This window comes from Pseudophryne corroboree, chromosome 1, assembly GCF_028390025.1.
Source record: "Pseudophryne corroboree isolate aPseCor3 chromosome 1, aPseCor3.hap2, whole genome shotgun sequence".
NCBI lineage: Eukaryota > Metazoa > Chordata > Amphibia > Anura > Myobatrachidae > Pseudophryne > Pseudophryne corroboree.
The window spans coordinates 776422088-776437289 of record NC_086444.1 but is presented as its reverse complement, the minus strand read 5'-3'; positions in this window follow the sequence as shown (position 1 = coordinate 776437289).

Sequence of the window (15202 nt, the reverse complement as noted above, 5' to 3'; positions counted from 1 at the left end):
CTATTTCTTCTGTTTTATACCTTAAAGATTGGACTCTGTCAGGAGCTTGCGGTCACTGCATGTGCTGGTCAGTTGAGGCACTCTCAGCTCTGCTCTTTTGATAGCAGAATTGAGGCCTCAGGTGTGGAATAGGAGCCTTGGTCAGAGGGAGTTAACAGGCATTGCCAGGCCTCTCTTACCTCTGGGCCACATAGAGACTGCAACCACTGCACCAGCGTTGGTTCCACCACTGCTGTCATACTTATTATGTGCTTTGACACAAGCTACATTGTAATAAATACTGCAAATATCTTTGAAAACCCCATTGAAAAAAAAGCACTTTGATACAGTCCCCCATATTTATTACAAACAATGCTATTCAGTATCATAAACGGCAATAATTTATTTATATTTGCTGTATTTTTATTTTTTTATATATATTATAGATTTTTCTTTATATAGCTTTTAGAATCTTGTACTAGTTTTTTCATATGCGTGCAGATTGCCTGTTTTCATTGTTGACAATGCATTTACTGTATTCTTTGGTTGTAGTTCGCTAAAACTATTTTTCTTTGACCACTAGATGGACGTACCTCACTGCCTTCAATAACTGTTAAGTAGCTGGGTGAGGTGCAATGCTGAACAGTAAGATAATCAGATTGGTAGATAGTCACTTTACAAGAGCAGAGTTTCAAATTTCTCACTCTACTGCCAGCAGGAAAATTGTGCATATTTCCCTCCAAGTAGCTGTCTGTCTATATCACAATCAGCGGCGGTCCTAGGCTTCAGATACTAACTTTTCTACCAACAAAAATAAAAAACAATAAGGAGCCAAAAAAGAGATAATGATGGCCTTCCTCAATTGCTATCATTAATAAATTCTTTAATCCCATATCTAATTATTAAGAAATGGGAAATATAAACAGTGTACTGGGTCTCTTGGAAGCATGTCAAAACCCTTTACTAATTCTGGTTTGTATACTTCTCCGTTAATACTGTAGCTCTAGCTATTAACTTTAGCCTCATCAAGGGGCTAATTCAACAAGGAACGCAAAACTGCAAAAATTACGAAAATACGCACACAACAGTCATGCATGAAGTAAAATCGAGACAAAAAATACAACTTCTGAGATGTTGCATAAAGTAAACTAAGTATACACTACGAAAACTAGGCATGTAGGGGGCATACTAAAGGGCTGGACTGGCAAAAACTGCGAGCAGGGTCATGTTGTGGGCGTATGCAGATTTTAGATAGGCGGGCATACACATTTTTTGCAACTGAACGCACATTTATGGTGTACAGTTTCTGAGTGACTACAGGTCTACCTTTAAATCTGCACAAGCTGACCTCAGTTGTAGAATGTTCGATGTATACTGCAATCATTGCTTCATTACACCCAGCTAAAGCAGCTCACACTGCTGACCACAATGCAGTTTATTCGGCTGCATTGAAATTTAACAACATGTAAGTGAGGTTTAAACTATTTAACACATGAATTACCCTAAAATATATGTTAGTAGTGACCTAATAATTCTTTAAGCTAATAACAATGCAGGTTTGTCAAGAACACATTTGTTTTCCTACAAACATGTACAATAACTTTTGCAAGCAAGTTTTTTTTTGTTTGGTTAATGGCTTTTTGTTTAAAAGCTGAGTTTTTTTATGATTTAAAGCAACAAACAATTATTATCTTCAAAAATCATACCCACATACATGTGTAAGGTTTTTTTTTTGTATGTTTTTTTTCCCTTGACAAATAAATATGTTCAATAACATCACCACAATAATTGTGATTTTGTGGACATTTTAATTATGCATGTTTTTTTCTTAAATATTTTCACATTAAACAATAACATAAGGAATGTTAATAATAACAATGAAACATTAATATGTCATGTATGTAAACTTTCAACATAAAAAAAACTAATTTTTTTTGCCTTTTTCCGCCTGCTTTTGTGAATTCACCAGCGGAAGTAGCTCGTCTTGTTGTTCAATGCATCCTGTCAGTAGGCATGGTTGGCTCAATGTTATGTGTGGCTGATGTTAAATTGTGACATCAGAAACCTTTACGCCAAAAAATGCGACTAAGTGTAAGTTTTTTTGCAAAAAAATGCGGATTTTTAAATCTCTTTGCAAAATTTGCAAGTTTCACAAGTCCACATTTTTTTGTAATGTTAAATTAGTGTTGCAGATTTTCCATTTGGGCATGCTTTCGCAATTTTGCAATTGGTCGCAGTTTTTTGCAAATTTGGACTTTTTACGATTTTTACTGCATAAGCCCGCATATCCACTTTTATTTCTTCTAACAGCATTGCTTATCTTAATCTACAATGGTTAGCGTCAAATTCCCTTTGGAAGTTCCCAGCTAATTGAAATGCTGGTATTATGGTTTTCACTGATAATATAGCCTTACTGTACTTGCCTGCTTTTCAGCAAGATTGTGAAAGCAACAGTTATCAGCGCAGCTTTCAAAAGTACGTGTACTGGTCTAACTGAAAGGTGCGCTATAAAATAGTTTTACATTCAAATGTAAAATAAGCTCCAAAGAAGTTACATAGTTTGGCACACAGATCTATTTATCTGTCTATCATATGCTGAAGTTGTTGCTCAGTAAGAACTACTTATTGATGACTATATGCTGGTACTTTAAAGGGCTTATTCGTGTATTGTTTTCTACTCACATATGGCCACCATGCGAAGCTTAATTTGAAAATGCATGTAGCCATAGGGGTGTATTCAATAGATGTTGGATGCTTTCCGACGGAAAGGATCCGACATCTCAGTATTTTTTTAAAGTCGGATTGACATTGTCGGAAACGTGGCTGAAACCTGTCAGGTTTGGCCGCGTTTCCGGTAAGTCGGCTTGAGCCACCGATCCACGTGCTTTCCGACAAGCCGGAATTCCCGATTTGTCGGATAAACAAAGCCAGCATTGAATAGGTTGGAACCCCTTCCGACTTAAAAAAGTCGGAAACTGCTGTCTTTCGTACAAGACGGCAGTTTCCGACTTCAATTGAATACCCCCCATAGGGATCATTGCCTTATAACCAATGTAGGAAAATGATGATTCCATTTAAATGTATATAACTCTGATATATTTCCCCCCAAGTGTAATAAAGTCTACATAATGGGGGTAAGGTGCTACTAATTCAGGGAATCTCCCGGACATCACTTGGGAGACCAGGGCCGGAAGACCAAACAGTCTGCAGAGTTGGGGCAGAGCCTGCTGCTGTAGATTCTATCAAACAAGCATCAGACTTCGGGCAGTTACACTGGTGTAGTAACTGGCTTAGGGGTATATGCAATTCATGGCGAATCGCGGCAAATTATCGCCGTTTTTTAATTCGACACAATTCGACAGGTGAATTCCGGCAGGTGGCTGCCGGAATTCACCATATTCAATGAAAAACGGATTCGACAGTCCCGCGGGCGAAAAACGGCCGATTTGCCGGATTTTGCCGCGAATTAAAAAAATGGGAAAAACCCGGAAAAAAATGGCGTGGGGTCCCCCCTCCAAAGCATAACCAGCCTCGGGCTCTTCGAGCTGGTCCTGGTTTTAAAAATCCGGGGTCAAAATTGACAGCGGATCCCCCGGATTTTTAAAACCAGCACCGGGCTCTGCGCCTGATGCTGGTGCAAAAAATACGGGGGACAAAACAAGTAGGGGTCCCCCGTATTTTTTACACCAGCATCGGGCTCCACTAGCTGGACAGATAATGCCACAGCCGGGGGTCACTTTTATACAGTGCCCTGCGGCCGTGGCATTAAATATCCAACTAGTCACCCCTGGCCGGGGTACCCTGGGGGAGTGGGAACCCCTTCAATCAAGGGGTCCCCCCCCCCCAGACACCCAGGGGCCAGGGGTGAAGCCCGAGGCTGTCCCCCCCATCCAAGGGCTGCGGATGGGAGGCTGATAGCCTTGAGAAAAATGTCTGAATATTGTTTTTTCCAGTAGTACTACAAGTCCCAGCAAGCCTCCCCCGCAAGCTGGTACTTGGAGAACCACAAGTACCAGCATGCGGGAGAAAAACGGGCCCGCTGGTACCTGTAGTACTACTGGAAAAAAAATACCCAAATAAAAACAGGACACACACACCGTGACAAGTACAACTTTATTACATACTGCCGACACACACATACTTACCTATGTTGACACGAAGCAGTCGGTCCTCTTCTCCAAGTAGAATCCACGGATACCTGAAAATAAAAGATAATTATACTCACCTTCCAGCGTCCAGAGATACATCCACGTCCAGAAAATAATCCAGGTACTTGGCAAAAAAAAAAAAACGCAATGACCCGATCCTGCAGACTGAAAGGGGTCCCATATTGATACATGAAACCCCTTTCCCCGAATGTGCCGGGACCCCACGTGACTCCTGTCACTGAGGTCCCTTCAGCCAATCAGGAAGCGCTACTACGTGGCGCTCACCTGATTGGCTGTGCGCTGTCTGTGCTGTGACAGCGCATCGCAAAGCCTCTCCATTATATTCAATGGTGGGAACTTTGCCGTCAGCGGGGGGGGTTACCCGCGGTCAGCCGCTGACCGGCGGGTAACCCCACCGCTAACCGCAAGGTTCCCACCATTGAATATAATGGAGAGGCTTTGCGATGCGCTGTCTGAGCTCAGACGCGCAGAGCCAATCAGCAGAGTGCAAGGACGTTGCACTCGCTGATTGGCTGAAGAGACCTTTCAGTGACAGCTGTCACGTAGAGGTCTCTGCATTCGGGGAAAGGGGTCTCATGTGTCAACATGGGACCCCTTTCAGTCCGCTGGCACAGGTTTTTGCGTTTTGTTATTTTGCCAAGTACCTGGATTATACTCTGGACGTGGATTTATCTCTGGACGCTGGAAGGTGAGTATAATTTTTTAACAGGTACCCTCAGATCGTCGAAGGCTGTGGCAGTCGGCGTGTCAACATAGGTAAGTATGTGTGTGTCGGCAGTATGTAATAAAGTTGTACTTGTCACGGTGTGTGTGTCCTGTTTTTATTTGGGTATTTTTTTTCCAGTAGTACTACAGGTACAAGCGGGCCCATTTTTCTCCCGCATGCTGGTACTTGTGGTTCTCCAAGTACCAGCTTGCGGGGGAGGCTTGCTGGGACTTGTAGTACTACTGGAGAAAACAATATTCTGACATTTTTCTCAAGGCTATCAGGGTACCCCGGCCAGGGGTACCCCGGCCAGGGGTGACTAGTTGGATATTTAATGCCACGGCTGCAGGGCGCTGTATAAAAGTGACCCCCGTCTGTGGCATTATCTGTCCAGCTAGTGGAGCCCGATGCTGGTGTATAAAATACGGGGGACCCCTACTCTTTTTGTCCCCCGTATTTTTTTGCACCAGCATCAGGCGCAGAGCCCGGTGCTGGTTTTAAAAATACGGGGGATCCCCTGTCAAATTTTTCCCCGCATTTTTAGAACCAGGACCAGCTCGAAGAGCCCGAGGCTGGTTATGCTTTGGAGGGGGGACCCCACGCCATTTTTTTCCTTGATTTTACCGTTCCAGCTATAAAAAAAAATATATATATATATTTTAAAAAATATATAAATAATACTTGTGCCTCCAAAAAAGACAAACCAAGTACCTAATCCCTTCTAATATAAATAGATATGCTATTACCAAAAAAAAAACACCAAAAAAAACATGTTTTAAATTTTTTTTATTGGTTTCACCCTCCAAAGTGTGGCGGATTGAAAATGACGAATTTACTGTCTAAAAGCACTGTTGTCGAATTTCCAAACTTGAATTGAATAGACTTTGGTCGAATTGCAGCATGTGTATCATTGCAAAAAAGTCGAATTTGTCAAAAGTCGAATTTCAAAAAGTCGAATTTTGAAAGTCCGTTTTTTTTGTCGGAAAGTACTGAATTGCATTGACGATTTTTTTTTTTGGGCGAAAAATTCCCGAAATTCGACAATTTCGGGAATTCGACCGCAATTGCATATACCCCTTAATGTCTAAGTTGGAATCTTTAGAAGTCCCATCCCCTCCAAGTCATTTCTGTTTGATACATGGAAGCAATTTAATTCATAGGTGTCTACTCTCCCACGATGTCCAGGAGGCTCCCAAATCTTAGGTGGCCCTCCCGGATGCCCTGGAAGGCTGGACAAGTCTGAAGCTTCCTGCCACTCTCTTGTGGTGGACCACTTTCCCAGTGAAATGGACAGTCTGGGTGGTGATGACACAATTCATCATGGCCCTGCCCCCAACCCATAATGCTTGCAATCATGGTTGCATTGTAATGCTCCCATGTCACCACTTTGGTGCCCCGTCCCCCCCACCCTCCTCCTCGCGGAGTCAACCAGTCTGCCCTTTCTGAGAGAGGACAGCCAGTAGGTTGGCAAGTATGATATAATGACATTTGGGAGTTTGGGCCCAATGCTGAGTTAGACTACATTTGCATAGTCCATACTCCCATGTTACCAGGGCTCTACTCCCTTGTATCCTCCTTTCTCCTCTGCAGCAACTCTGACACTGCTCACCCATATCTTATCTACAGGATTACTGAGAATGGAATCATTTCCCATCCATGCTACTGCTAGCTTCAGCAAGTTGCCTTACCAATGCCTTTGTTATCTGTTCTATCTCGTCTGTGATTTTGGGGGGATACAGGGGGGGATCCAGAAAAAAATGGCAAGGGTGGCGCCATAATGTGGGAAGGGGGAGGTGGTTATTGTTGAAATGTACGTTTGCGCTCGCTCCTGGAAAAAGGGTATGGCATCGCTGCAAGGGTCATGGCCTCACAGTATATGCTGTCCTTGCAAGACACACCTCATTTTCATCACACTGGAGGCATGGGGTACATAAAATATACAAGGCCATGACTCTTACTTGCTTGTCATACCATGGGTCTTGTCTCCTTGGGGATCCCACTTACGGCTTACTATGTGATAAACAAAGTGCAGTGCAATATGCTGTGCGTTATAATAAACTGTTATTATATATGTATTATATGTAGCCCACAGTCTTGAATGGGTTGCTTCGGGGAGCAATTTCCAGAATTCAAAGCATTCCGTAACTTAAGTTTGGCAGCATTGCATCCCCCATTGAAACCCTTTGGGTTGCAGCTGCAGGCAGGAACAGAGGGATTGCAGTAGGTGTCGAAGATATGTGCTGTGGTCCCTCAGTGATACATTGATGGGATACTAAATATTTGCAGTTTTCCGGGATTAAGACATACATATTGAAAGATAAATGGGCCCAAACAATAGTAACCACAATTTAAATTACACCACACAGTAGTGTCCCTTGTACACGTTAAGTCACACAGTAGTAGTGTCCCTTGCACGGTACACGGTATGCTCATAGTAGTAGTGCCCCTTGCACCTTATGCCACACAGTAGTAGTGCCCCTTGTATGGTATGCCACACAGTAGTAGTGCCCCTTGTATGGTATGCCACACAGTAGTAGTGACCCTTAGATACTATGACACACTGTAGTAGTAGTAGTACTACTTAGACAATATGACACACTGTAGTAGTAGTAGTAGTGCCCCTTACACATTATGACACATTGTAGTAGTAGTAGTAGTAGTAGTAGTAGTAGTGCCCCTTACACATTATGCCACAATGTAGCAGTAGTGTATCTTGCACATTATGCCACAGATTAGCAGTAGTTCCGTTTACACATGCCACACAGTAGTAGTGCTCCTTACACATTATGCCACACTGTAGTAGTATTGCACCTTACACATAGTGCCACAGAGTAATAGTAGTGCCCCTTAAACATTATACCATGCTGTAGTAGTAGTGTACCTTACACATAGTGCCACAGAGTAGTAGTAGTAGTGCCCCTTACACATTATGCCACACTGTAATAGTAGTGCACCTTACACATTGCACCACAAAGTAGTAGTAGTAGTGCCCCTTACACATTATGCCACACTGTAATAGTAGTGCACCTTACACATAGCGCCACAGGGTACTATTAGTGCCCCTTAAACATTATGCCACACTGTAGTAGTACTGTGCTTTACAGATAGCACCACAGTGTAGTAGTAGTGCCACGACACTGCCCCCCTCTCCCTTCCTATTACCCTATGTGCTACAGGGCTGTGGATAGATGACTCCACACGCTGCCATGGGATGAGACTAACATATCTGAGGCTGCTGCACACTGACGCTACCAAAGCATCCGCCTCATCTGCTGCTTCTGCAGTGCTGTCTCCCTCCTCTCAATGACAGCAGTCACAGTGCAATGAACGATAGCCGACACTACGGAGGGTAGAACAGTTCTCTCCGATGCTGGGTTTAAAATAGCAGCAGGCGTCTGGCATGGCTGCTGTTACAGCCACAGAGGGTCCTAGTGACCGCCGTCTCTCTCAAAGCTGACGGCGCTACTGCTATCTCTTTTTGTTTGTTTTTTTCAAATAGTTGTGCCTGGATCCGCCACTGGGGCGATATGCAATAAACATAATTATCTCATAATATTAGGATAATGTAATAGTTATGTTTTCTGAAGATGGAGAGAAGTTTGTATTAAATTTCCCCCTTGATATTAAAGGTTTTTTTACGTGTGTTATGTCCTTATGCTATGGATTGCTGTTAGGTACTGTACTTTTGCTCTGATTCTCTGTAGTGTGAAATATTTCTATGTTTACCCTGTACAGACACTTTTTGTTGCCTTATGAATAAAAATAAATAATAACAATGCTTAAAGTAAACTGCATATGCTATCTATGCAGATGTAGAAGCATCTTGCTGTACATATACCCAGAACCAGATTAAGCCTTGGGAGAGGCTTCCACATCTTGTCAGCACCACCCTCACTATGGGACTGCGCAGTGCAAGTGCTGAAGTGTGCTCGGGGTTGGGGGGGTGTATAACAGATTGTGTGTATTAACTTTAAACCAAAGGTGTACTACTTACACACTGGGACAAAACTCTGGAGGACTCTGTGTGTCTCACTCTCCAATACAAATTGCTCTCACCAGGTAACAGGTTACATGGGACCTAGACACATCAATTTAGCCCTCTCCCTCTGGTCGGAAATCTCCATTGGTAGCTCATGAAACCTTATACTCCTGTGTCTCTGTCTGAACTGCACCTGTCCTTGTATTCTGGCTGCCTGGTTCTTCCTTCTGCTGCTGTACAAGAGGGAGAGCTGGTCAGTGTGCTCTGGGGGGCCTTGCTGACAGGGGATCCCGGGGTGCAGTGTTCTCTCTGCATGTACCTCATATGGCATAATTGTGCTATTTTTTTTGTGCAGCTTTGTGGAATTTATTTTTTATTTAACTTTTTTGGACAAATATGCAGCTAACACAGCATCAGCCCCTTTGTTTTTATTAATTTACAGGTTAGCCAATTTTCAGACCTATACGAGTATGTCATGCTACTGTTTGGTTTAGTTTAGTGGCTATAAACTATTGCTGGAAGTTACAGAAGGTAGTTGCATGCTTTAAATCAAATGTGAATATTTTGCTGCATACAATTGATCATATTATTATTATTATTGTTGTTGTTGTTGTTGTTGTTGTTGTTGTTAATAATAATAACAATAACAGTTTCTTATATAGCACAGAAAAATGATGGGTCTAATTCAGACCTGATCGCTCCTCTGCGATCTGAAAGCCACCACCCATAGAGAGTGAAAACCAGCCCTGTGCAAGTGTGTGAATGCATATGTACACCGTGCGAAAAATTTTGCCAGACAGCGGACATCCGCTAATCCATTCGCAACTCGCTCGCCATCTAATGTTTTTTTCCAGTCTGTGCAGTCTGTGCGTAGCCCAAGACTTACTCCTACAGTGCGATAGAAACAGGCTGATCGGGCCGGAGCTGGCATCACACACCCACCCTCAAAACGCTTGGGAAAGTCTACGTTTTTCCTGGCAGAAAATGGGCAGTTACCACCCATAAAACATCCGCCTCCTGTCAATCACCTTGCATACGCCTAGCAATCAAAATTTTTGCACCATTATGTCACTGTTTGGGTTCGTGTATGCGCAGTGCGGTGCATACGCATGCGCAGTCATTTGATAATCGGCCGCTGTGCAATTTCGCACAGCAGCAGAAGATCTGAATTAGGACCAATGTTATGCTTTACAATTGGAATGTTATTATCATATTATATTTAGTTTGTATAGTGTATACAACTACATACAGTAATTTACAGTTATATGTGAAATTGAAACAGGAAAACGTGTTTTTTTCTATATGATTTGGATGTGTAATACAGGTTGAGTATCCCATATCCATATATTCCGAAATACGGAATATTCCGAAATACGGACTTTTTTGAGTGAGAGTGAGATAGTGAAACCTTTGTTTTTTGATGGCTCAATGTACACAAACTTTGTTTAATACACAAAGTTATTAAAAATATTGTATTAAATGACCTTTAGGCTGTGTGTATAAGGTGTATATGAAACATAAATGAATTGTGTGAATGTAGACACACTTTGTTTAATGCACAAAGTTATAAAAAATATTGTCTAAAATGACCTTCAGGCTGCGTGTATAAGGTGTATATGTAACATAAATGCATTCTGTGCTTAGATTTAGGTCCCATCACCATGATATCTCATTATGCTATGCAATTATTCCAATATACGGAAAAATCCCATATCCAAAATACCTCTGGTCCCAAGCATTTTGGATAAGGGATACTCAACCTGTATTAAAGTTTTTTGTTAATTTAATATTATTCTTGCAACTTGTTAATTCTCAATTTGTTAGTTTTAAACAAATAAACGACTATGGTCAGGGGTTGGAAAAGTGTTAGTAATACAGTATGTCATTGTCAAAGGGAAAAATCCTACATTCTTGGTTGTCTATAGTGATGTCCTTGATTCCTTGTGAGTAATCAGATCTGCCAGGATATCTATACGTAATGCAAATATCAGCAGCTACAGGGAACAACCTTGTCTAAGTATTTATTGGGAATGAGTATGCTGTAATACCATTCACCATAACCATGGTAGCTCAATGGTTATCAGAATGTTTCCTTGAAAGATGAAACAATGTACAGTTTGAAGTATAATAGGTATGTCATATGGTCTATTATGTCTATACTGATTTAATGTGTATCTAGTGTTATGGGATTCTCATCTGCTTGTATTAAGGGCTATTTAGTACATACCTATTAATAATGGTATAAGGATAGTCCAGCTTTTAGCTAGTACTTTAACAACAAGCTTTGTATCAATGTTTCATTTTGAAATTGGTTGGTAGTTTGAATATATAGATGAATCGTTATCCAGATCAGGGATGACAGTTATTTTAGCTTAATAGTTTTCTTAAAGAAGCATTCACACCAGAGACGGAACTAGTGTTACAGCCGGTGCATTGCACCTGCTGTAGTTAAGGGGCCCGTAGCTGCCAGCATTATGATGAGTCACACTGACTCCTTGTATGCTGCCGCCAGTGCCCCAAACTCAGAGCAGCCACTCCCTGGGCACGGAACTGGAAGGAAACATTGCTGTAGCACCTCTAGTGTGTCTCACATACTGACCATCCCATGCGGCTCCCACTGACCAGCTGTGCAGAGGCCTCCTGCTCAGCTGTGCTGGTGTGTCCTGTCGCCCTTAGCACTTTGTGCTGGTCTCTGTTTGTGCTGCTGGTGGCTCCCCAGTCCCAGTTCCTGTGGCTTCTCCGCTGATTTGCTGCACTGAGGACTGCTTTAGTGCCTCCCACTGGCCCAGCACCTTGTGCTTGGGCACTGCTTTGGCTGCTGGCAGCTCCCAGGTCCTGGCACCTCAGGTCTCCCTGGACTAGGCTGTGGCTGCTCCCGGCCATTACCTCTCAACCCTGCAGAGATTGTCTGCCACTCTGGAGACACTTTATGCCTTGCTGCATGAACAGGGTGAGCCTGCACCGATTAAAGCCTGCACATCTTACAAGTGGGAGTAAGCACATCTTAAATGGAGCACTTCTGTGTAGTGCAATGTGTAAAATGAGCTCTACTGTGTGGCATAAAGTTTAAAAAGGAGCTCTACTGCGTGGCATAAAGTGTAGGATGAGCACTACTGGGTGGCGTAAGGTGTATAAGGAGCTCTACTGTGTGACATAAAGTGTATAAGGAGCTCTACTGCTTGGCGTAAGGTGTATAAGGAGCACAATTTTGTGGCGTAAAGTGTATAAGGAACACTACTATGTGGCATAAAGTGTAGGATGAGCACTACTGTGTGGCATAAGGTGTATAAGGAGCTCTACTGTGTGACATAAAGTGTGTAAGGAGCTAAACTGCGTGGCGTAAGGTGTATAAGGAGCACAATTTTGTGGCGTAAAGTGTATGAGGAACACTACTATGTGGCATAAAGTGTAGGAGGAACACTACTGTGTGGCGTAACATATGCAAGGAGCACTACTGTATGGCAAAACGTGAATAAGGAACACTACTGTATGGTGTAACGTGAATAAGGAGCATTACTATGTGGCATAACATGTATAAAGAGCTCTACTGTGTGGCATAACATGAATAAGGAGCACTGCTGTGTGGCGTAATGTGTGTAAGGAGTACTACTGTTTGATTTAATGAGAATAAGGTTGCAATACTGTGTTGCATCATTTGAATTGGAGGTACTATTGTGTGGCCATGCCGCTTCTTGATGAGGCTATGTCCAATTATTTGGGCACGCCTCTTTGGCGCGTACTGTTCCTGTTTGGAATATGGGGGAGCTATGCATATTGTTGCACCTGGGCCCACCACTCTCTAGTTCTGCTACTGTTTCACCCCACAGAGTTAAAAAAACATGGTCAAAAAAAGCATTAGTATCTTACCAATTTGTTTATACTATGCCATTTTCATACCATACTTATATTTACCATATTTGCCTGATGATCAGTTTGATTACCACATAATAACTCCTACGAGTCCATTAATGGAAAAAATCTTCCCCATCTTGGCTTCCATAACTTCTGGAGAACTCGTTTTTGAAAGAGGGAATCCTTAGTATTATTGCTGGTGATCACTGCATTAAAAATGAAAATATTATTGCTCCCACAATATATAATGAAATATTAACTGACTAACAAATATTTACCTAATAACCGGGTGTAGTATGAGTGGTCAGCAGCCAGGATCCCGGGGGCCAGCATACCGGCGCCATGATCCCGACCGCCAACATGCCGGCAGCTGGGCGAGCGCTAATGAGCCCCTTGCGGGCACGGTGGCACGCTACGTGTGCCATGCTGTTTATTCTCCATCCAGGGGGGTCGTGGACCCTCAAGAGGGAGAATATGTGTCGGCAAGCCGGCAGTCGGGATCCCGGCGCCGGTGTGCCGGTCGCCAGGATCCCGGCCGGCGGCATACTGAAGACCACCCTAATAACCTCTTCCTTTTCTGGCCTGACATAATTCAATGGTAAGGACATAGGGCCTAATTCAGAGTTGATCGGAGCAGCAAATTTGTTAGCAGGCAAAAGGATGGGGGTCATTCCGACCTGATCGCATGCTAGCTATTTTTTGCAGCGCTGCGATCAGGTCAAAACTCTGCAAAACTGTGCATGCGTATGCACCGCAATGCGCAGGTGTGTCGTACGGGTGCAAAGCGGATCGGTGCTGAGCAATGGATTTAATGAAGAATCTATTCGCACAGCCGATCGCAAGGAGATTGACAGGAAGAGGGTGTTTGTAGATGTCAACTGACCGTTTTCTGGGAGTGGTTGGAAAAACGCAGGCATGTCCGAGCGTTTGCATGGCAGGTGTCTGACGTCAATTCCGGGACAGGGCAGGCTGAAGTGATCGCAGCGGCTGAGTAAGTTCAGACCTACTCAGAAACTGCACAAACTGTTTTTGTACCGCTCGGCTGCACATGCGTTCGTACACTTACAAAGCGAAAATACACTCCCCCATAGGGGGCGACTATCTGATCGCAGCGCTGCAAAAAATAGCTAGCGAGCGATCAACTCGGAATGACCCCCCATGTGCACTGCAGAGGGAGGGGGGGCAGGTATAACATGTGCAGAGACAGTTAGATTTGGGTGGGGTGTGTTCAAACTGAAGTCTAAATGTCTAAGTTGCAGTGTAAAAATAAAGCAGCCAGTATTTACCCTGTACAGGAGCAAATTAACCCATCCAAATCTAACTCTCTCTGCAAATGTTATATCTGCCCCCCATGCAGTGCACATGGGCCCTCATTCCGAGTTGATCGCTCGCTAGCTGCTTTTAGCAGCATTGCAAACACTAAGCCGCCGCCCTCTGGGAGTGTATCTTAGCTTAGCAGAATTGCGACCGAAATGTTAGCAGAATTGCTTGAAAATATTTCCCTGCCGTTTCTGAGTAGCTCCAGACCTACTCCTAGATTGCGATCACTGCAGACTGTTTAGTTCCTGGTTTGACGTCACAAACACGCCCTGCGTTCGGCCAGCCACTCCACCGTTTCCTCAGCCACTCCTGCGTTTTAGCCTGACACGCCTGCGTATTTTAGCACACTCCCGGAAAACGGTCAGTTTCCGCCCAAAAACACCCACTTTCTGTCAATCAGACACTGATCAGCAGAGCGACTGAAAAGCGTCGCTCGCCCCTGTGTAAAATTGCTTAGTTTTGTGTGAAATTACTTGGCGCGTGCACCCTGCGGCCCATACGCATGCGCAGAACAGCCAATTTTTAGCCTGATCGCTATGCTGCGAAGAAAAGGCAGCGAGCGATCCACTCGGAATGACCCCCATGGTTTTGCCCAACTGCTAACAAATTTGCTGCTGCAATCAACTCTGAATTACCCCCATAATCCATATGGAAACGTTAACAAAATCCAATGGACCACTCCTGAGAAACACCTAACAATAATGAACTGAGCTTTAGTGATTCCAGCTAATTAATGTATGGGCAGCCAGCCATGACTGGTCACTTATTTATAATACTCTGCATTTGCAAGCAGAAACTCTTCAATTGTTGGCTCTCCTGTTTGTATTTTTCAAGTAAATCGCTACACTGGGGCAGCACAAACGGTGTAATGGTTAGCATTACTGCCTCACAGCACTGAGGTCATGGGTTTGATTCCCACCATGGCCCTACCTGTGTGGAGTTTGTATAGTCTCCCCGTGCTTCCGTGGGTTTCCTCCGCGTACTCCGGTTTTCTCCCACAATCCAAAAATATACCGGTAGGTTAATTGGCTCCAAACAAAATTCATTCAAGTGTAAATGTGTGTGCATGTACGTGTGGTAGGGAATATAGGGGGTAATTCTGAGTTGATCGCAGCAGGAACTTTGTTAGCAGTTGGGCAAAACCATGTGCACTGCAGGGGAGGCAGATATAACATGTGCAGAGAGAGTTAGATTTGG